The sequence below is a fragment of the Rhinopithecus roxellana genome, chromosome 21 (genome assembly GCF_007565055.1).
Source record: "Rhinopithecus roxellana isolate Shanxi Qingling chromosome 21, ASM756505v1, whole genome shotgun sequence".
Taxonomy (NCBI): Eukaryota; Metazoa; Chordata; class Mammalia; order Primates; family Cercopithecidae; genus Rhinopithecus; species Rhinopithecus roxellana.
The window spans coordinates 55,089,357-55,112,187 of NC_044569.1; positions in this window are offsets into that span (position 1 = coordinate 55,089,357).

Here is a 22,831-nt window from a genome sequence, read left to right on the forward strand (position 1 = left end):
AGACTGGATAAAGAAAATGTGGAACATACACACCATGGAATACTACACAGCCATAAAAAAGAATGAAATCACATCCTTTGCAGCAATATATATGCAGTTGGAGGTCATAACCCTAAGCAAATTAATGCAGGAATAGAGAACAAATTCTACATATTCTCACTTATAAGTAGGAGCTAAACATTGGGCACACATGTACATAAACATGGGAGAAATAGACACAGACAACTAGAAGGGGCAGGAAGAGAAGGAGGCACACGTGGAAAAACTGTTAGGTACTATGCTCACAACATGGGTGATAGAATCTGTAACCCAAACCTCAGCTTCATACAATATTCCCATGTAACAAACCTGTACATGTACCCTTGTGTCTACAATATAAGTTGTTTTTTTTTTTTTTTTTTTTTTTTTTTTTTTTAGAAGGAGTCTTGCTCTGTCACCAGGCTGGAGTGCAGTGGCACAATCTTGGATCACTGCAACCTCTGCCTCCCAGGTTCAAGAGATTCTCCTGCCTCAGCCTCCTGAGTAGCTGGGATTACAGGCGCGTGCCACCACATCCATTTAATTTTTGTATTTTTAGTATAGATGGGTTTTCACCATATTGGCTAGGCTGGTCTTGAACTCCTGACCTCATGATCTGCCCACTTCAGCCTCCCAAAATACTGAGGTTACAGGCATGAGCCTGTAATTTGAAATTTTTAAAAAATAAAAAATGACAAAATTTACCATCAAATGTTTACAATCACATATTTGTATATATGCACAAAATACATATTAACATTTGATTTACTGATTATAAAATTATTTACTCTTAACACTAAAATTTAAAATATTTCCAACTTAGTTTTTGTTACAGTTCATTTTCATCTTTGATTTAAGGGTAAAGTTGAAAACAATGTTTGTAAAATAATGTTTGTAAAAATACTTTGTTAAGTGCCACAATCATTGAATTTAAGCCATAATCATTGAGTGAAGTCTTTTGAATAATGTTTTATTTTTATTTTATCATATAAATCTGTCAAAAAGTAAAAATGACATTAAAAATACTCAATTTATTTTAATATTTCTATCAGTTTTAGAATTTATAGATATATAAAAGTAAAATACAGTTTAGTTAGAAGATAATTTTGAGAAAAAGGTAAAATCATGACTATAACAGAGATACAAAAATACATACATGGTAAATGATCTGCTTTATTCATCTGACATGAAGCAAAAAACAAAACTTGTCAGAGATTTTAGCACCTAAGCTAGGAACTGGAATATAGATGCCTGAGAAACAATAGATGGCTTAGTTATTTCAGTGTGAAAATAAAATATTAATAAAGTAAACAGAAGGTAGTATAATAATAAAAAAGCATCAACAGTAAATACTGAAACAAGCCCATCAAAACTGAGCATCCTTTGTTAAGATTTTAACACATGCCATAGCCTTTCAAACTGAGGTACTACAAACAATGACAATTTAAAATTCTCTTTTAACTTTTGTACTTCATTATGCGGTTTCATATTCTGAAACAGGTGGACACTTTACCTTAGCACCAAACTCATGGTGTTAGTAAGGTAAAAATTTTATAATATTTCCGAGTTGTTGCTAGCATGCAGTGCCTTTATACATGTAATCTTCAAATGAAACAATAAATAGAGGTTCCAAAATTATCTGTTCTATTTATAATACAGAAAATATTAGTAACTGTACCCTACAATAAAGATATTGCAGCCCTCAATAAGATTAAAGAGCATGAAGAGGTTTAGCGATTAAAAAACAACCCTCTTTCACGACAAAATACTATTTTCCTGGTATATACAATTATATTCCTCTGAAACTTTTTCTCCTAAGTAGGAAATTTTAACTAAAGTAACTTCTATCTCACATAGAAACCTATGGACAACCATGAATATTATACACCAGCATCCTGCCAGTCCAGCAGAGCTCATGAATACACACAACACAATTTCCTAGCGTTATGCTTTATACAACTTCTCAAAGTAGCAAAAATGAACATGTTCATTAAGATACCCAAAGATGTTACTTTTGTATAGCATATGAAAATGCAAAGCAAAAACAAACTTAAAATTATTGCTTAGTAATCAATGTTTTACTGTTATATCTTAGTTAGAAATGATCAAGATAAGTAATAAATTTCCATTAATTAAGTTACCTACAGATTTTTGGAAGTTATCTTCAATCTGGTATACTACAAAACATAACTTCTATGGAATCAAAATTTTATCAGAACACTCAATTAATTTAGTTAAACATAAATGTACATGTTTTATAATCTTAAACATTAAGTAGAAGTAATACTTACTGATTGGTAAACCTGTATAAGTTTAAGAAGAACATATCCAAATAGAATAAAAATATAAGATTATATCACACTTAGCACTGATAAATCAGAGAAAACAGCTGTTTTTATTTTAAAAAATTATTTAACTAGTCTCATTTGCCAAAGATTTACCTAAATTATCTGAATTTGAATATCTGAAACATTCTGAGTTTCTTTAAAAGTTATTTTTAAATCTAATATGAAAAATATTGGAAGTTCAGTTTCCTTATTTGGGGGGATTTTAGGATCATTTAATTTATAAAAGACATTAATTTTTTAATGTCAGTCAGCATAGAACTAAATAAATTATATATTCCTACTTATTAATACAATCCAGAAAATTTTAAAATATGACAAACACACAGTCCTTTCTGAATTACAGACAAATAAGCAGACATACAGACAAAAACAGAGGAAACTAATTAATTCTAAAATCTCAGCTCTGGGTCAAGAATAAATACAAATTATAGAACTCACCCGTCCATATCAAAGAGTTTGTCTCTTCCCAGTGGGTAAGAATTCTTCAGTTTTTTGATTTAAATAGACAAATAAACAGAAAAGACTAGCCAATTCTGTAACATCTCTCACCCAACAGAGACAAAATCTCTATAAATTCATTTACAGAGATCATTGAATAGTCTGACCATAAAACCAAACACTCACTGGGGAATAACTTATTATCTGTAAACAAATGAAATGCAAATCAAAACAGAAGTAGTTGAGAAGAAAATTAAAATTAGAAAAACTGAAAGTAAAGTTTTATTTTTATTTGGGTTCACCCCAGAAAGCAAAGAAAGATGTACCTGGGTTTAAAACATCAATGAGTTGCACTTCTTTGACAGCAAAGTTTATCTGGCTCAGGTAAATAAAATGATTAGGCATCTTGGTGGAAAATCTCCAAAGCCATTAAAAGACAATTTTCAGAAAAATAAAAGTGTAACTCCATGACTCTTTTAATCAAATGCCTGCAGAAGGCAAGGTTCTGGATGACTGTGTTTGGCTACTGTAGAACATTTTAGTCATACTAGGGAGTATAATGAAATTTGGTGTTTGCTTATTAGTGTGCAATAGCAATAATTACTCTTTCCTGGAGTAAGAAGGGAGAAAAAGAATGAGTTCAGGTCTCCCAGTTCCAGCTCTTCATAAATGACCTGAAAATTCAAAATGTTTATTTATGTTTTAAATTTTTTCTCATGTCCTATTAGTTGTCTGGCTGGGATTTCTGAAAACCAAACTCAGACTCTAACACTGTCAGTGGTTATATTACAACTTTGTATCCCCAACATTTCTGGGTGTCTTCTGTTAAAGTAAAAGAATTATTAGGAAATAATGGGGTCCCATCAGAATGGGGACATTTGGGGAGATCTCAACGAAGCTGGGAATGCTGAAACCCTAAATTCTACCAAGTTTTCTTTGTCCTTCAATCTGCCTGAGGAAGTTAGCCCTTCTTTGCCTGAAGAACCTATGATGGTCTCCCCTGAGATGGTTGCTTTGCAAAACACTGTTGATTTTTCTCAAGGACTACTCCACCATCTCTCTTTGCCTTTAGATCTATATCTATACTTGAGCCCAGAGATCCCAAAAGTGGAATTACAAAGTGTGACTCACTAGAAAGTACACTATATACCAAAACAACTGCGTTTTTTTTTAATTTATATGGACAGAAATCTAAGGAATATGTGTGTTTATGAATATTAATGGAGTGGGATAATGCAAAAAGAAACAAAGTTGAATCAGACTGATTTTACTGATATGAGCCTTAGAGAGATTCTGGAATCAACGTTTATCTCAATAAGTTAAAAAGTCTCTATGGTTTGGTTGGTTTTGTTGGCTAAAACACAGGTGGCAAACACTAAATGAAGTAAGAATGTCAGAACTGCCTTGTTATGCTACAAAGTGTCTAAGGGCTTAGGGAGACAGGAACATTGGAGTGGATTTATTATGTAAGACCCTCTTACCCATCCTGGGAGCAACCAGAGGAGACAAATTTTGCCACCAACTGTGAAAAATTAATTTGTGAAGAGATGTCTGTACCCTTCAAGATTTCCCTGGGTGCTTTTTTTAATGGTCAGAAATTATTGTGGGACTCCTGCCATCTGACTGAGATCCAAAAAAGGAATGGGGATAATTGGCTCACAGATTGGCAGGAGCCAGACAGTGGCCCATAATCATCAAAGTCAAGGTAGATGTGGCTACTGTAATGGACTGTTGTCAAAGCAGTAATCAGAGGAATCTGGCTTGCAGATAGCTATTGCATAGGATAGTTGATGTTGGTGCTCCTAGAAAGAAATAGATACGCAATCTATTCCTACTTGATCTGTAGGATCAAATATGGCGAAGAGTTCCAAGTCTTGTGAACTTAAATTGCTACAGCAGAGATTCATGGCTCCTCAATCAGTTCTCAGACTTGAGCCAATTTATGCAATGGATACCTCTTTAAGAAAGAAGAGTCCAGGTCCCCACCCTGCTACACTGAAAAAAAAAAAAATTATACTGTTAATCTTATTTTCAGCCTTCCCCAAAGGAACTTATAACCATTTACTAGGGTGATTATATGCTAAAGAAAGGAAAATAATCCTTAAAACCATCTACTTTCACTTACCAAAACTTACACGGCTATAACCATTGCTGAGTGTCCATAATGCCAGCACTAGAGACCAACATCAGAGTCGTTGATACAGCGCCATTCTCCAGGTGATCTGCCACCTACCCCTTGTGGCACATTGATTATATGGGACCACTTCCATCATGGAAGGAGCAGTTCTTTGTTGTTTCTGGAATAGACATTTATTCTGGATATGGATTTGCCTTCTGTATATGCAGTGCTTCTGCCAAGACTGCAATTTGTGAATTTACAGAATGCCTTATCCACCGTCATGGTATCTCACAATAAAACTTCTGATGGAGGCCGGGCGTGGTGGCTTACGCCTGTAATCCCAGCACTTTGGGAGGCCGAGACCGGCGGATCACAAGGTCAGGAAATCGAGACCATCCTGGCTAACACGGTGAAACTCCGTCTCTACTAAAAATAAAAAAATTAGCTGGGCGCAGTGGCGGGCACCTGTAGTCCCAGCTACATGGGAGGCTGAGGCAGGAGAATGGCGTGAACCTGGGAGGCGGAGCTTGCAGTGAGTGGAGATAGGGCCACTGCACTCCAGCCTGGGAGAGAGAGAGAGAGACTCTGTCCCGAAAGAAAGAAAGAAAGAAAGAAAGAAAGAAAGAAAGAAAGAAAGAAAGAAAGAAAGAAGGAAGGAAGGAAGGAAGGAAGGAAGGAAGGAAGGAAGGAAGGAAGGAAGGAAGGAAGGAAGGAAGGAAGGAAGGAAGGAAGGAAGGAAGGAAGGAAGGAAGGAAGGAAGGAAGGAAGGAAGGAAGGAAGGAAGGAGAAAGAAAGAAGGAAAGAAAGAAAGAAAGAAAGTCTCATCATAGAAGATAAAGTATAACAACAGGCCCACGCTTATGGAATTCACTGGTTTTACCATGTTCCCCACTATCCTGAAGCAGTTAGCTTGATAGAACAGTGGAATGGCCTTTTGAAGACTCAGTGCCAGCTATACATAGCTATACAGAGCTATACATAGAAATACCTTTCAGAGCTGGGGCAAGTTTCTCTAGGAGACTGAGTATGCTCTGGGTCAGCATAAAATACGTAGTGCTTTTTCTCCCACAGCTAGGATTTATGGGCTCAGAAATCAAAGAGTGGAAATGGGAGTGTCACCATTCATTATTAGCCCTCATAACCCACTAACAGGATTCTTGCTTGCTGTCCCTTATACCCTGCCAGCCTAGAGAACATCGTTCCAAATGAAGAAATGCTTCTGGGAAACATGATTCGATTGAAGTGGAAGTTAAGACGGCCACTCAACCATTTTGGATGTCCCTTACTTCTGAATCAACAAAGATGGCGGTTACATCATGGCTGGGTGGTTGGACTACTTGTCTACAAAGAGGTAAGGAAGAATACGACCGGAATATATGAGATTCCTTAGAGCATCTGTTAGTACTACCATGCCCTGTGATTAAAATCAGTGAGCCTGGAATTTTTTTTCCACTTATTTGTGTTATCTCTGATTTCTTTGAGAAGTGTTTTATAATTATCATTTTAAAGATCTTTCACCTTCCTAGCTAGTTATGTTCCTGGGTATATTCTTTTTGTTGCCTTGTGAGTGGAATTGTGTTTTTGATTTGGTTCTCAGAGTGGATGTTGTCAGTGTATAGGATTGCTACTGATTTTCATACATTGATTTTATATCCTGAAACTTTGCTGAATTTGTTTATCAGATCAAGGAACTTTTGGGCAGAGACTGTGGTGTTTTCTATGTATAGAATCATATTGTCTACAAACAGAAACAATATTGTTAAAATGGTCATTCTGCCCAAAGCAATTTACAGAGTCAATGATATTCTTATCAAACTATCAATGACATTGTTCACAGAATTAAAAGAAAACTATCTTAAAATTCATACAGAAACAAGAAAGGGTCCAAATAGCCAAGGCCATCCTAAGTAACAAGAACAAAGCTGGAGGCATCACATTGCCTGACTTAAAAGTATACTACAGAATACAGGAATCAAAAGCACATGGTACTGGTAGAAAAATAAACATAGATCATCAGAACACAATAGAGAGTCCATAAATAAGGCCACACACCTACAGCTATCTGATCTTTGATAGAGTTGACAAAGACATGCAGTGGGGAAAGGACCACCTATTCAGTAAGTGGTGCTAGGATAACTGGATAGCCATTAGTAGAAGATTGAAACTAGACCCCTTCCTTATATCATATACGAAAATCAATTCAAGATGGATTAAATAATTAAATGTAAGACCTAAAGCAACAAAAACCCTGGAATATAACCTAGAAAATATTATTCTCGTCATAGGGCCAGGCAACGACTTCATGACAAAAACACCAAAAGCAACTGTAATAAAAACAAAAATTGATGTAAGTGACCTAATTAAAGTATAGACCTTCTGCACAGAAAAGAAACTGTTAGCAGAGTAGGACAACCTACAGAATAGGAGATAATATTTGCAAACTATGAATCAGACAAAGGTGTAATATTCATAATCTATAAGAAACTTAAATTAACAAGCAAAAAATAACAACATTAAAAAGTGGGCAAAAAAAAAAAGAACATATACATGGCCAGCAAGCATATGAAAAAATGCTCAACATCCTTAAAATTTAGATAAATGCAAATCAAATCCATAATGATATATCATCTCTCACCAAAGTGGCTACTATTAAAAGTCAAACAATAATAGATGCTGACAAGGCCACAGAGAAAAGGTTAACACTTACACACTGCTAGTGGGAATGTAAATTAGTTCAGCCATTGTGAAAAGCAGTGGGATGATTTGAGAAATCTCTGTTTTAATTTTTAAAATAAAAACTTAGAACTACCATTCTGGGGTATATATTGAGTATGTACTCAAAGGAATATACATCATTCTAACCTATAGACACATGCACATGTATGTTCATCACAGCTCTATTCACAATATCAAAGACACAGAATCAACTTAAAGGCTCATCAGCAGTAGACTGGATTTAAAAAATGTGGTACATATCCACCATGGAATACTATGCAGCCATCAAAAAGAACAAGGTCATATACTTTGCAGCAACATAGATGCAGCTGGAGGCCATTATCCTAAGCAAACTAATGCAGAAACAGAAAACCAATTACCATCTTCTCACTTATACGTGGGAGCTAAACATTAAGAACACTTGGACGCAAAGAAGGGAACAACTTACACCAGGGCCTATTCAAGGGTAGAGAGTGGGAGGAGGGAGAGAATAAAAAAATTACCTATTTGTGTACTATGCTTCTTACCTGGGTGGTGAAATAATCTATACACCAAACCCAAGTGATATGCAATTTACCTATATAACAAACCTGCACAGGTAACCCCAAACCTAAAAAATAAAAGTTAAAAAAAAAAATCATTGAAAAGAATAATTACTTAATTCAGGCAGGACTGCTACAGGTTCATTCCTTTCAAGAATGAAGGCTTGTGTCACAAAGAACAACAGCCAGCCGAGGTGTCTGCTGGGTACAAAGGGAATGTTGAATAGGTAGTAGAAGAAAGTAGTTAAAAATACTAGTTAAGACCACATGACCAACTGCAGAAATGAGGACTACGATATATTTCTTTCTTAATTTGCTATAGAATATGTTTGTATGTATATTAACCAAATATTTTTATTTCCTTCCCTCTCTTAAGCCCTTATTATCTAAGATAGGATGTTTTACAAGTTAACTTTATAGCATACTGTTTAAGCTACAAGCTATTAACATAAATGAGAATCACCTTAGGACTTTGCACTCTCTTCTAGGAAAAGAGTTGGCATGTTTTGGTTGAATGTAGGGTAGTTGTATCATGTTATATGAAAATATGGATTTGTTATTGTCTTTAAGATGATGTACAAGAGTTCCAATTTGTAGGCTGTGATGATTTTTATGTGTCATCTTGGCTAGATTATGATCCCCAATAATCAATCAAACACTAATTCAGATTTTGCAGTGGAAGTATTTTGTATGTATGAAAGCCCATTATAAATTGACTTTAGTGAGTAAAGCAGATTAGATTAGGTAATTTAGATGACTCTGATTCAATCAGTTGAAATGTCTGAAGGGAAGAGCAGAGGCTTCCCTGAAGATAAAGAAATTAAGCCTATGGACAACAGATAACGCTTGTATCCAAGAGCTCTGGTCTTCACTTCCTAATGGCTCTCTCTCTCTGCGTTTCAGATTTGCCAAGCTAATTCTTTGCAATAAATCTCTTAATATGTGTTTTCTACTTGCTGTGTGTCTCTGGTTGGATCCTGAAAAATACAACAGTAATTTTTACTTTTGCATTAAAAGATTTCATCTGGTTGCATTAATTGTTGGCAATAGTTGTGCATTATCTTTTCCAGGTGTGGTTGTTGTTGTTTTAATGTTAGGGAGAAATTCCAGGAGACACATGGCCTTAATCCCAATAAGTAACTTTTTCAAGCAGTTGGGTATTTTTTACTTTAGGGAAAACATTTGGATATAGGCAACACTTTAACAATGATCTTTTCATGATTAAACAGGAGCAAATATAATGTGACTAAAACAAGCTTATGGCTACAAATACTTTTCCTTTTTAATTTTGTTTGTTTTAGATATTTATTTTGTTTGTGATGAGACTATTTGCCCAATTCCTTGTTCTGGTTATTTACATTGGAGGGTTCTTATATTTCTTCCAGTTTCTGGGAATATATGTCATCCTCAATTTCAGGGGAGTGAACCCATCATATTTGTTCTGTAGGTACAGGCTCCGTTTAGGACATAACGTAAAGAGGACTAAAGGGGAAATGACTGAAAACAACTCAATGTTAGTTTCCTGTCTACTTGTCCAAGATTAGCTAATGTGAAGACCAGGTCCAAAGTCCAGTGTACAATCTATGTTTAAAGCAGTTACTGAAATTTTCTGCCCTTGACAGTCACAATAGTGCCCTACCTACAAAAAATATTCATGTCCAAATTGCCAGAACCTGTGAATGTGTTACATTATATGACAAAAGGAAATTAAATTCTCAGATTTCATCTGAGAATTTAAGGTTACTAATCAGCTGACTTTAAAATAGGATGATTACTTTTGGATTATTCAGGTTCATATAACGTAAATATAAGGGTTCTGAAAAAATGAAAGAAGCAGGTAGGAGAAAAGATCAGAATAATGTGATATGAGAAGGACCTAAAAAGTCCACGTTGCTGGCTTTGAAGGCACACAAAAACCTTCAAATGAGCTGAACAGTGTAGATGGCCTGCAGAAGCTGAAAAATGCAAAGAGACTGATTCTTCTCAGCACCTCCAAGAAGCAGCACAGTCTTCCTACACCTTTATTTTAACCCAGTGAGATCTGTATTACACTTCTGACCTCTACAACTGTAATAAAATAAATTTATGTTGCTTTATGACACTAAATTTGTGGTAGCTTTTTCCAGCAATAGAGTACTAATATACTGTTAATTTTTTTGTTTGTTTGTTTTGTTTTTGTTTTTTTTGTTTTTTTTTTGTTTGTTTGTTTTTTTGAGGCGGAGTCTCGCTCCGCCGCCCCGGGCTGGAGTGCAGTGGCCGGATCTCAGCTCACTGCAAGCTCCGCCTCCTGGGTTTACGCCGTTCTCCTGGCTCAGCCTCCCGAGTAGCTGGGACTACAAGGCGCCCGCCACCTCGCCCAGCTAGTTTTTGTATTTTTAGTAGAGACGGGGTTTCACCGTGTTAGCCAGGATGGTCTCGATCTCCTGACCTCGTGATCCACCTGTCTCGAGGTGTTATCTACTTCCTCTGTTTTGTTAATATGTTTATATATGTATATATGCACATATCACATATTACTGCAAGACTGAAAATACTTTGAGAACAGGCATTGATTTTTATTCTGTTTTGTATAAATCAAGATTCTAGGATTATGTCCATTACATAGTAGGCCTCAATGATTGTGTTCTATCTTGGGCTGCATAGCAAAACGGAGAGCCTCAATGTTTTTACCTTTAAAATCTAAGCTGCCAAAGTTGCTTGTGTATGTTTTTATTATGTGGAATCTGACTTCATCTTCTTTTTGTCCATTTTTTTTCTACCACTGCAACTCCATTTTGCAATAAATTTGAATTTCCTTTCTGTTTTTTATTGGGAACATACTTAGATAATAACATTATAACAGATTGAGCAATGAACTAATAATCTAGTAATAATGTCTAACATTAAAAATATTTTATACGTGTCTGGTGTGTGTGTGTGTGTGTGTGTGTGTGTGTGTGTGTGAATTAACTAATTTAATCTTTATCCAAATGACTTGGTGTTTAATTTCCTCAAAGTTTTCCAACTCACTAGGTTCATTCATTAATTCATCCATTTGTTTCACATTATTTGAATACTGATTTTGTGGCAAGCACTGTCCTCAGTTTGGAGAGCATAGCACTTAACAGTGCTCAGTGCATAGTGCCTAGCCTACACCATTCTGCAGTTTCAAAGAAATTTCTTGCACTGTCCCTCATGAAGCCTCTGATCCAAGTACATTTTTGATAGTGTTTACTTGAGTAGACAGTTCAAGGTCACCTTTACCTAGTAGGAGTCTTCATCTTGGCTATATTCGGAAGACTATTTCTTAATCAGATTATAAACAAGTCACTCTATGGTTAGAAGAAAGAGTTCTTCATATATACAATGATGGTTTTCAATTATAATTAGAGTTGTCTGCCAAAGTACTAATCAGTCTTTGGATATTTAAAAAGCTGAAGGGAAAAGCAGAAAATTTTCAAGAAAGTGAGAGGAATAATCAGTAGATATTATTAAATCAACAACCACAGGGAGCTCAATTTTTTTGTATAATAGCCAATGTTTCAAACACATATTGATTCAACTTTGTGACACTTATGCTAGAGGCAGGGCAGAGGCAAGTCCAGGAATATAAAAACACAATAAATCTCAGGCATTTCCTCATGCCTCAAAAGGCATGTAAGTAGCAAATGGTCACACTTGGATAGGCAATCTGTTCTCCAAGTGGCTAGAGAGGGAGCTGTGCTTTGATACACCCTGGCTTATGCATTTGTTTAATCATTCATGGTAAAATATCTGATCTTAATGTTTCTGTTGCTTACCTTCAGCTCTGCAAATTCATATCAGCTGTATCACAGACACCGTCCCTTTGTATGCTTGGCCTCTTCAGACAGGCTCACTACAGAGCCTGTCCTTCCTACATTATTTATTAAAGTGTGATAAGGTGAAGTAATTACATTATCAGATACCTCTGTCGTATTTGAGCAATAAGGCACCATAATAATGGTCTAAGACATCTTGGAAGGAGGTTATAATTACCACAAGGCAATCACACTCCTGGGGATTATAGGAGCTTGGATACATGTCTTTCCTTATAATGCCCTAAGGATGTGATTATCTCAAGAAGAGAGAGAAAGGGAGAAACCCAATGAATAATGTTGTATTCTGTTATACAAAATTTATAGGAAAGGGCAAAAGTGTATTTCATATGAGGATGTGATGTGGCAGTTTAGAATATCTGAACAGCGGTTTTAAATGAGCCAAGCTATTCATGGAAGTTAACATGTCTTTTCAGAAAGCTGGTAGGCCACTCTAAGTCATTTGTAAAACCAGATTGGTCTCAGAAATGCATTAGAATTTTAGCATGGTTTTCATGTTGAAAAGCAGTCTGATGAAGGTATCCATTTCTAGCTGGCTCAGCGCATCAAACTTTCCATTCTTTGGCTAGCTCTGAAGAAGGCTGGTAAGGTTGGGGGTCATACGGCAGGCTGCTATCAACAGACCTTTGTTGCCTGGTAGTACTAAAATGGAAATATATATATATATGTTTTCAAATTCTCCCACCAAATCCAAAGAAGCCATGCTTCAGTTGTGATTAAATTGAATTTCCAGGGAGACAAAAATAGTGAGAAAAACAAATGTAAACCAGACTAGGGTCACAGCTACATCTTGAAAGCCACAAGAGACCTTAGCTACATCTTTCATAATTCATTCAATGAGGAAATTTTCTGACATGTGGAGAATTAAAAATAAAAATGTCTACAAACACATTAAGGTGACATCCTGAAGAATATTCTGCAGAGTTTCAAAGTAGAATAGCAAGGCCAAAGGCGAATTATTGGAATAAAGTTTTAAATTTCACCAAAAATTATTTTAATCAGCAAAAGACAGAGTGCTTTGTACAAAAAAAAATAGATAAAAATGGAGAATGTTGTTAATTATGCAGGTTTTCAATGAAAGAATCCAAAACATCTGAATAGACAGTGAGTTTCAGTATGGAGACATGTTCTGTGATACTCAAGCATTTCACAAGAAGGTAAATGTTTTAGTAGAGTATTTTTGTTTATAATCATTGAAAGTTTTTTAATGTCTAAAATCATATAAAAATTCAGTAGCTTCATTCATTTGATTTATTTTAGTGTCATCCATATATAGATATCGTGTGGATTTTCCATCAAGGACTATCACTCAAAATTATATTTATCTATTATGTATAAAGCATAGATTCAGGTAGCAATGAAAAAAGTAAGAAAGGAATTGGAGCACAGGGAACTATGAACAAGGGAGAGTTATTAAATCTATGTGACTTAGGAGTTTAAGGTGTGATGAGATCTCATTTCTGGTCTAATAAAGTTCTGAACTAGGTGCTGTGAACACAGTAGGGGATCAGACATTGACTTTGCCCTCAAGAAGATTGACATCCTATTTTTTTTCTCTTATATGTTTGAGTTCTTACTCCATGCTAGTTACTCTATATGAATAAATTAATTTAATTTGTACAATAACCCTGTATAGCAGGTGTTCTTATTATAATCATCTCAAAGATGAAGAAATTGAGGCAGAGAGAGCTTAAGGAATGTGCCCAAGGTTACACAATTTTAAGTGAAAGATGCTTTGATCTTACCTATAGAGATCTGGATCCCATGTTTCATGACATATATACCCTTAAGTGCTCCTATTGAAAGAAATACAGTCAGTTGGGCATGGTGGTACATGCCTATACTCCCAGTACTTTGGGAAGCCGAGGTGGAAGATTGCTTGAACACAGGAGTTTGAGAGCAGCCTGGGCAAAATGATGAGATCCTGCCTCTACAAAAACTATAAAAATAATTAGCCAGGCATGGTAGCACATGCCTGTGGCTCCAGATACTCGGGAGGCTAAGGTAGGAGAATCGTCTGAGCCCAGGAGGTCAAAGCTGCAGTAAGCCGTGATCATGCCACTGCACTCCATCCTGGGCAACAGAGTGAGAACTTGTTTAAAAGAAAAAAGAAAGAAAAGAAGAGAAAAAACATACAGTCATGTGCTGCTGAATGAAGGGGATATACTCTGAGAAACGCACTGTAAGGTGATTTCATTGTTGTGCAAACACCTAGGCTATATGGTATAGCCTATTACTCCTAAGCTACAAACCTGTACAGCACGTTACTGTATGTAAAACTATAGGCATTTTTTTTTTCTCAGTCAAAATATGTGAGGAAGCATGTATACCCCACTCCTTGCATTTTTTTTTTTTTTTATTATACTTTAAGTTCTAGGGTACATGTGCATAACGTGCAGGTTTGTTACATATGTATACTTATGCCATGTTGGTGTGCTGCACCCATCAACTCGTCAGCACCCATCAATTCATCATTTATATCATGTATAACTCCCCAATGCAATCCCTCCCTCCTCCCCCCTCCCCCCTCCCCATGATAGGCCCCAGTGTGTGATGTTCCCCTTCCCGAGTCCAAGTGATCTCATTGTTCAGTTCCCACCTATGAGTGAGAACATGCGGTGTTTGGTTTTCTCTTCTTGTGATAGTTTGCTAAGAATGATGGTTTCCAGCTGCATCCATGTCCCTACAAAGGACGCGAACTCATCCTTTTTTATGGCTGCATAGTATTCCATGGTGTATATGTGCCACATTTTCTTAATCCAGTCTGTCACTGATGGACATTTGGGTTGATTCCAAGTCTTTGCTATTGTGAAGAGTGCCACAATAAACATACGTGTACATGTGTCTTTGTAGTAGAATAATTGATAATCCTTTGGGTATATACCCAGTAGTGGGATGGCTGGGTCATATGGTACATCTAGTTCTAGATCCTTGAGGAATTGCCATACTGTTTTCCATAATGGTTGAACTAGTTTACAATCCCACCAACAGTGTAAAAGTGTTCCTATTTCTCCACATCCTCTCCAACACCTGTTGTTTCCTGACTTCTTAATGATTGCCATTCTAACTGGTGTGAGATGGTATCTCATTGTGGTTTTGATTTGCATTTCTCTGATGGCGAGTGATGATGAGCATTTTTTCATGTGTCTGTTGGCTGTATGAATATCTTCTTTTGAGAAATGTCTGTTCATATCCTTTCCCCACTTTTTGATGGGGTTGTTTGTTTTTTTCTCGTATATTTGTTTGAGTTCTTTGTAGATTCTGGATATTAGCCCTTTGTCAGACGAGTAGGTTGCAAAAATTTTCTCCCATTCTGTAGGTTGCCTGTTCACTCTGATGGTAGTTTCTTTTGCTGTGCAAAAGCTCTTTAGTTTAATTAGATCCCATTTGTCAATTTTGGCTTTTGCTGCCGTTGCTTTTGGTGTTTTAGACATGAAGTCCTTGCCCATGCCTATGTCCTGGATGGTACTACCTAGATTTTCTTCTAGGGTTTTTATGGTATTAGGTCTAACATTTAAGTCTCTAATCCATCTTGAATTAATCTTCGTATAAGGGGTAAGGAAAGGATCCAGTTTCAGCTTTCTACTTATGGCTAGCCAATTTTCCCAGCACCATTTATTAAATAGGGAATCCTTTCCCCATTTCTTGTTTCTCTCAGGTTTGTCAAAGATCAGATGGCTGTAGATGTGCGGTATTATTTCTGAGGACTCTGTTCTGTTCCATTGGTCTATATCTCTGTTTTGGTACCAGTACCATGCTGTTTTGGTGACTGTAGCCTTGTAGTATAGTTTGAAGTCAGGTAGCGTGACGCCTCCAGCTTTGTCCTTTTGACTTAGGATTGTCTTGGCAATGCGGGCTCTTTTTTGGTTCCATATGAACTTTAAAGCAGTTTTTTCCAATTCTGTGAAGAAACTCATTGGTAGCTTGATGGGGATGGCATTGAATCTATAAATAACCTTGGGGAGTATGGCCATTTTCACGATATTGATTCTTCCTATCCATGAGCATGGTATGTTCTTCCATTTGTTTGTGTCCTCTTTGATTTCACTGAGCAGTGGTTTGTAGTTCTCCTTGAAGAGGTCCTTTACATCCCTTGTAAGCTGGATTCCTAGGTATTTTATTCTCTTTGAAGCAATTGTGAATGGAAGTTCATTCCTGATTTGGCTCTCTGCTTGTCTGTTACTGGTGTATAAGAATGCTTGTGATTTTTGCACATTAATTTTGTATCCTGAGACTTTGCTGAAGTTGCTTATGAGCTTAAGGAGATTTTGGGCTGAGACGATGGGGTTTTCTAAATATACAATCATGTCATCTGCAAACAGGGACAATTTGACTTCTTCTTTTCCTAACTGGATACCCTTGATTTCTTTCTCTTGCCTGATTGCCCTAGCCAGAACTTCCAACACTATGTTGAATAGGAGTGGTGAGAGAGGGCATCCCTGTCTTGTGCCAGTTTTCAAAGGGAATTTTTCCAGTTTTTGCCCATTCAGTATGATATTAGCTGTGGGTTTGTCATAAATAGCTCTTATTATTTTGAGGTACGTTCCATCAATACCGAATTTATTGAGCGTTTTTAGCATGAAGGGCTGTTGAATTTTGTCAAAAGCCTTTTCTGCATCTATTGAGACAATCATGTGGTTCTTGTCTTTGGTTCTGTTTATATGCTGGATTACGTTTATTGATTTGTGAATGTTGAACCAGCCTTGCATCCCAGGGATGAAGCCCACTTGATCATGGTGGATAAGCTTTTTGATGTGCTGCTGAATCCGGTTTGCCAGTATTTTACTGAGAATTTTTGCATCAATGTTCATCAGGGATATTGGTCTAAAATTCTCTTTTTTTGTTGTGTCTCTGCCAGGCTTTGGTATCAGGATGATGTTGGCCTCATAAAATGAGTTAGGGAGGATTCCCTCTTTTTCTATTGATTGGAATAGTTTCAGAAGGAATGGTACCAGCTCCTCCTTGTACCTCTGGTAGAATTCAGCTGTGAATCCATCTGGTCCTGGACTTTTTTTGGTGGGTAGGCTATTAATTGTTGCCTCAATTTCAGAGCCTGCTATTGGTCTATTCAGGGATTCAACTTCTTCCTGGTTTAGCCTTGGGAGAGTGTAAGTGTCCAGGAAATTATCCATTTCTTCTAGATCTTCTAGTTGATTTGCGTAGAGGCGTTTATAGTATTCTCTGATGGTAGTTTGTATTTCTGTGGGGTCAGTGGTGATATCCCCTTTATCATTTTTTATTGCATCTATTTGATTCCTCTCTCTTTTCTTCTTTATTAGCCTTGCTAGTGGACTGTCAATTTTGTTGATCTTTTCAAAAAACCAACTCCTGGATTAATTGATTTTTTGGAGGGTTTTTTGTGTCTCTATCTCCTTCAGTTCGGCTCTGATCTTAGTTATTTCTTGCCTTCTGCTAGCTTTTGAATGTGTTTGCTCTTGCCTCTCTAGTTCTTTTAATTGTGATGTTAGAGTGTCCATTTTAGATCTTTCCTGCTTTCTCTTGTGGGCATTTAGTGCTATAAATTTCCCTCTACACACTGCTTTAAATGTGTCCCAGAGATTCTGGTATGTTGTATCTTTGTTCTCATTGGTTTCAAAGAACATCTTTATTTCCGCTTTCATTTCGTTATGTACCCAGTAGTCATTCAGGAGCAGGTTGTTCAGTTTCCATGTAGTTGAGCGGTTTTGATTGAGTTTCTTAGTCCTGAGTTCTAGTTTGATTGCACTGTGGTCTGAGAGACAGTTTGTTATAATTTCTGTTCTTTTACATTTGCTGAGGAGTGCTTTACTTCCAATTATGTGGTCAATTTTGGAATAAGTGCGATGTGGTGCTGAGAAGAATGTATATTCTGTTGATTTGGGGTGGAGAGTTCTATAGATGTCTATTAGGTCTGCTTGGTGCAGAGATGAGTTCAATTCCTGGATATCCTTGTTAACTTTCTGTCTCGTTGATCTGTCTAATGTTGACAGCAGAGTGTTGAAGTCTCCCATTATTATTGTATGGGAGTCTAAGTCTCTTTGTAAGTCTCTAAGGACTTGCTTTATGAATCTGGGTGCTCCTGTATTGGGTGCATATATATTTAGGAGAGTTAGCTCTTCCTGTTGAATTGATCCCTTTACCATTATGTAATGGCCTTCTTTGTCTCTTTTGATCTTTGATGGTTTAAAGTCTGTTTTATCAGAGACTAGGATTGCAACCCCTGCTTTTTTTTGTTCTCCATTTGCTTGGTAGATCTTCCTCCATCCCTTTATTTTGAGCCTATGTATGTCTCTGCATGTGAGATGGGTCTCCTGAATACAGCAGACTGATGGGTCTTGACTCTTTATCCAGTTTGCCAGTCTGTGTCTTTTAATTGGAGCATTTATTCCATTAACATTTAAGGTTAATATTGTTATGTGTGAACTTGATCCTGCCATTATGATATTAACTGGTTATTTTGCTCGTTAGTTGATGCAGTTTCTTCCTAGCCTCGATGGTCTTTACATTTTGGCATGTTTTTGCGATGGCTGGTACCGGTTGTTCCTTTCCATGTTTAGGGCTTCCTTCAGGGTCTCTTGTAAGGCAGGCCTGGTGGTGACAAAATCTCTAAGCATTTGCTTATCTGTAAAGGATTTTATTTCTCCTTCACTGATGAAACTTAGTTTGGCTGGATATGAAATTCTGGGTTTAAAATTCTTTTCTTTAAGAACGTTGAATATTGGCCCCCACTCTCTTCTGGCTTGTAGAGTTTCTGCTGAGATATCTGCTGTTAGTCTGATGGGCTTCCCTTTGTGGGTAACCCGACCTTTCTCTCTGGCTGCCCTTAAGATTTTTTCCTTCATTTCAACTTTGGTGAATCTGGCAATTATGTGTCTTGGAGTTGCTCTTCTGGAGGAGTATCTTTGTGGCGTTCTCTGTATTTCCTGAATTTGAATGTTTGCCTGCCCTACTAGGTTGGGGAAGTTCTCCTGGATGATATCCTGAAGAGTGTTTTCCAACTTGGTTCCATTTTCCCCCTCACTTTCAGGCACCCCAATCAGACGTAGATTTGGTCTTTTTACGTAATCCCATACTTCTTGCAGGCTTTGCTCATTTCTTTTTCTTCTTTTTTCTTTTGGTTTCTCTTCTCGCTTCATTTCATTCATTTGATCTTCAATCGCTGATACTCTTTCTTCCAGTTGATCGAGTCGGTTACTGAAGCTTGTGCATTTGTCACGTATTTCTCGTGTCATGGTTTTCATCTCTGTCATTTCGTTTATGATCTTCTCTGCATTAATTAGTCTAGCTGTCAATTCTTCCACTCTTTTTTCAAGATTTTTAGTTTCTTTGCGCTGGGTACGTAATTCCTCCTTTAGCTCTGAGAAGTTTGATGGACTAAAGCCTTCTTCTCTCCTCTCGTCCAAGTCATTCTCTGACCAGCTTTGATCCGTTGCTGGCGATGGGCTGCGCTCCTTTGCAGGGGGAGATGCGCTCTTATTTTTTGAATTTCCAGCTTTTCTGCCCTGCTTCTTCCCCATCTTTGTGGTTTTATCTGTCTCTGGTCTTTGATGGTGGTGACGTACTGATGGGGTTTTGGTATAGGTGTCCTTCCTGTTTGATAGTTTTCCTTCTGACAGTCAGAAGGACTGTTGGTCTGTTGGAGATTGCTTGAGGTCCACTCCAGACCCTGTTTGCCTGGGTATCAGTAGCAGAGGTTGCCGAAGATAGAATATTGCTGAACAGCGAGTGTACCTGTCTGATTCTTCCTTTGGAAGTTTCCTCTCAGGGGTGTACTCCACCCTGTGAGGTGTGGGGTGTCAGACTGCCCCTAGTGGGGGATTTCTCCCAGCTAGGCTACTCAGGGGTCAGGGACCCACCTGAGCAGGCAGTCTGTCCGTTCTCAGATCTCAACCTCCGCGTTGGGAGATCCACGGCTCTCCCCAAAGCTGTCAGACAGAGTCGTTCGCATCTGCACCGGCTCCCGCTACTTCCCCTGTTGGTCTTCAGCTGTGCGCTGTCCCCAGAGGTGGAGACTACAGAGACAGGCAGGCTTCCTTGAGCTGCTGTGAGCTCCACCCAGTTCGAGCTTCCCAGCGGCTTTGTTTACCTACTTAAGCCTCAGCAATGGTGGGCGCCCCTCCCCCAGCCTCGCTGCTGCCTTGCGGATAGATCGGGGCAGACTGCTGTGTTAGCAGTGAGGGAGGCTTCGTGGGCGTGGGACCCTCCCGGCCAGGCGTGGGATATATCTCCTGGTGTGCCTGTATGCTCTTACAGCGCAGTATTGGGGTGGGAGTTACCCGATTTTCCAGGTGTTGTGTGTCTCAGTTCCCCTGGCTAGGAAAACGGATCCCCTTCCCCCTTGCACTTCCAGGGGAGGCGATGCCTCGCCCTGCTTCAGCTCTCGCTGGTCAGGCTGCAGCAGCTGACCAGCACCGATTGTCCGGCACTCCCTAGTGAGATGACCCCAGTACCTCAGTTGAAAATGCAGAAATCACCGGTCTTCTGTGTCGCTTGCGCTGGGAGTTGGAGACTGGAGCTGTTCCTATTCGGCCATCTTGCTCCGCCCCCTACTATAGGCAATTTAACACAATGATAAGTACTTATGTATCTAAACTTATCTAACGTAGAAAAGGTACAGTATGTGGCTAGTCATATGCAGAATATTGAAACTGTACCCCTTCCTTACACCATATACAAAAATTAACTCAAGATGGATTAAATACTTAAATGTAAAACCCCTAACTAAACAAAACTCAGGAAGACAACACAGGCAATATCATTCAGTACATAAGCACAGGCAAATATTTCATGAGGAAAATGTCAAAAGCAGTTTCTGCAAAAGCAGAAATCGACAAATGGGATCTAATTAAGCTAAAGAGCTTCTGCACTGCACAGGAAACTATCAACAGCATGAGCAGGCAAACTACGGAATGGGAGAAAATTTTTGCAAACTATGCTTCTGACAAAGGTCTAATATCTAGCATCTCTAAGGAACTTAAATAAATTTACAAGAAGAAAACAACCCCATTAAAAAATGGCAAAGAACATGAACCGACACTTTTCAAAAGAAGACATGCATAGAGCCATCAATCACATGAAAAAAAGCTCAACATCGCTGATCATTAGAGAGATGCAAATCAAAACCACGACGATATACAGTCTCACATCAGTCTGAATGGCTATTATCAAAAAGTCAAAAAATAACAGATTCTGCAAGGTTGTAGAGAAAAAGGAATGCATATACACTGTTGGTGGCAGTGCAAATTAGTTCAATCATTGTGGTAGACAGTCCTCAAAAACCTAATGACAGAAATACCATTCAACCCAGTAATCTCATTACTGGGTATACCCAGAGAAATATAAATCTTTGAATTAGAAAGTCACATGCATGCATAAGTTCGTAACAGAACTATTCATGGTGGCAGAGACATGGAATTGATCTAAATGCACATCAATGATAGATGGGATAAAGAAAATGTGGTACATATATACCATGAAATACTATGCAGCCATAAAAACAAATGAGATCATGTCCTTTGTAGGGACATGGATGGAGCTGGGGCTACTATCCTTAGCAAACTAAGCAGAAACAGAAAAACCAAATACACATGTTGTCACTTATAAGTGGGAGCTAAAAGATGAGAACACATGGACATATAGAAAGGAACAAAGGCATTGTGCCTATTAGAGAGTAAAGGGTGGGAGTGAGGAAAGGATCAGGAAAATAATGAATAGGTACTAAACTTAATACCTGAGTGATAAAATAATCTGTACAACAAACTACTGTGACATAAGTGTACCTATATAACAAACCTGCACATATACTCCAAACTTAAAAGTTACAAAAAAGGAAAGGTACGGTATGAATGTGTTATTATAATCTTAGAAGGCCACTGTTACATATGCGTTCTATTGTTGCCCAAAACACCATTTAGTGTCACATCACTGTAAGTGAAAATTAAAAATGGCATTAAATTATTATAGATGCTGTGATAAACATATGTAAAAGACACAATTGGGACACACATGAATATATGCTCAATTTTATAGGAAGATATGATGATTAATTTTATCTGACAAAGGCTTTGCTAAAAGATGTTCCAATAGCTGATAAAACATTTTTTCTGGATTTGTCTGTGAGGGTGTTTCCTGAAAAGACTAGTATTTGAATTTGTAAACTGATTAAAGAAGATTGCCTCATTAATGTGGATGGACATCATCCTCTGAACAAAAAGGCAGAGGAAGAGAAAAATCAACCTCTGTTCTTGAGCTGGGACATCCATCTTCTTCTGCCTATGTACATTGTCACTCCTGATGCTCCACCCTTCAGTCTCAGGCCAGCACTTATACCATTGGCTCCTCTGATTCTTAGTCCTTTGCAGTTGGACTGAATTACACCACTGGCTTTCCTGGTTGTCCAGCTTGCAGATGGCAGATCATGGGACTTCTTGCCTCCATAATCTTGTAAGCCAATCCTTGAAACACATCTCTATGTCTACCTATATTTATCTCTGTTTCTTTTTTATCTATCTCTATCTATCTACCTATCTATCTATTTATCGAATCTTCAATTGGTTCTGTTTTTCTGGAGAACCTTGACGAATACAGAATGGAGAACCAGACCTTATAAAGGAGATGATTATGTTTCCTCTTATGAAAAGGTAACACAATTGATAAACAAGAAATTGATAAATAAGAAAAAAATATAAAATATAGTTTGCCCTCAACATGAAATTTCACTTAATAGAGTTTTAGTATCAATCATCACACAAGTAAATATAGCTGTGTGTCATGATTCAAAGTCTCCATATTCTGTCGAAAGAGTGGATGATGTAACAGCAGGAAGTTCACTGTGTA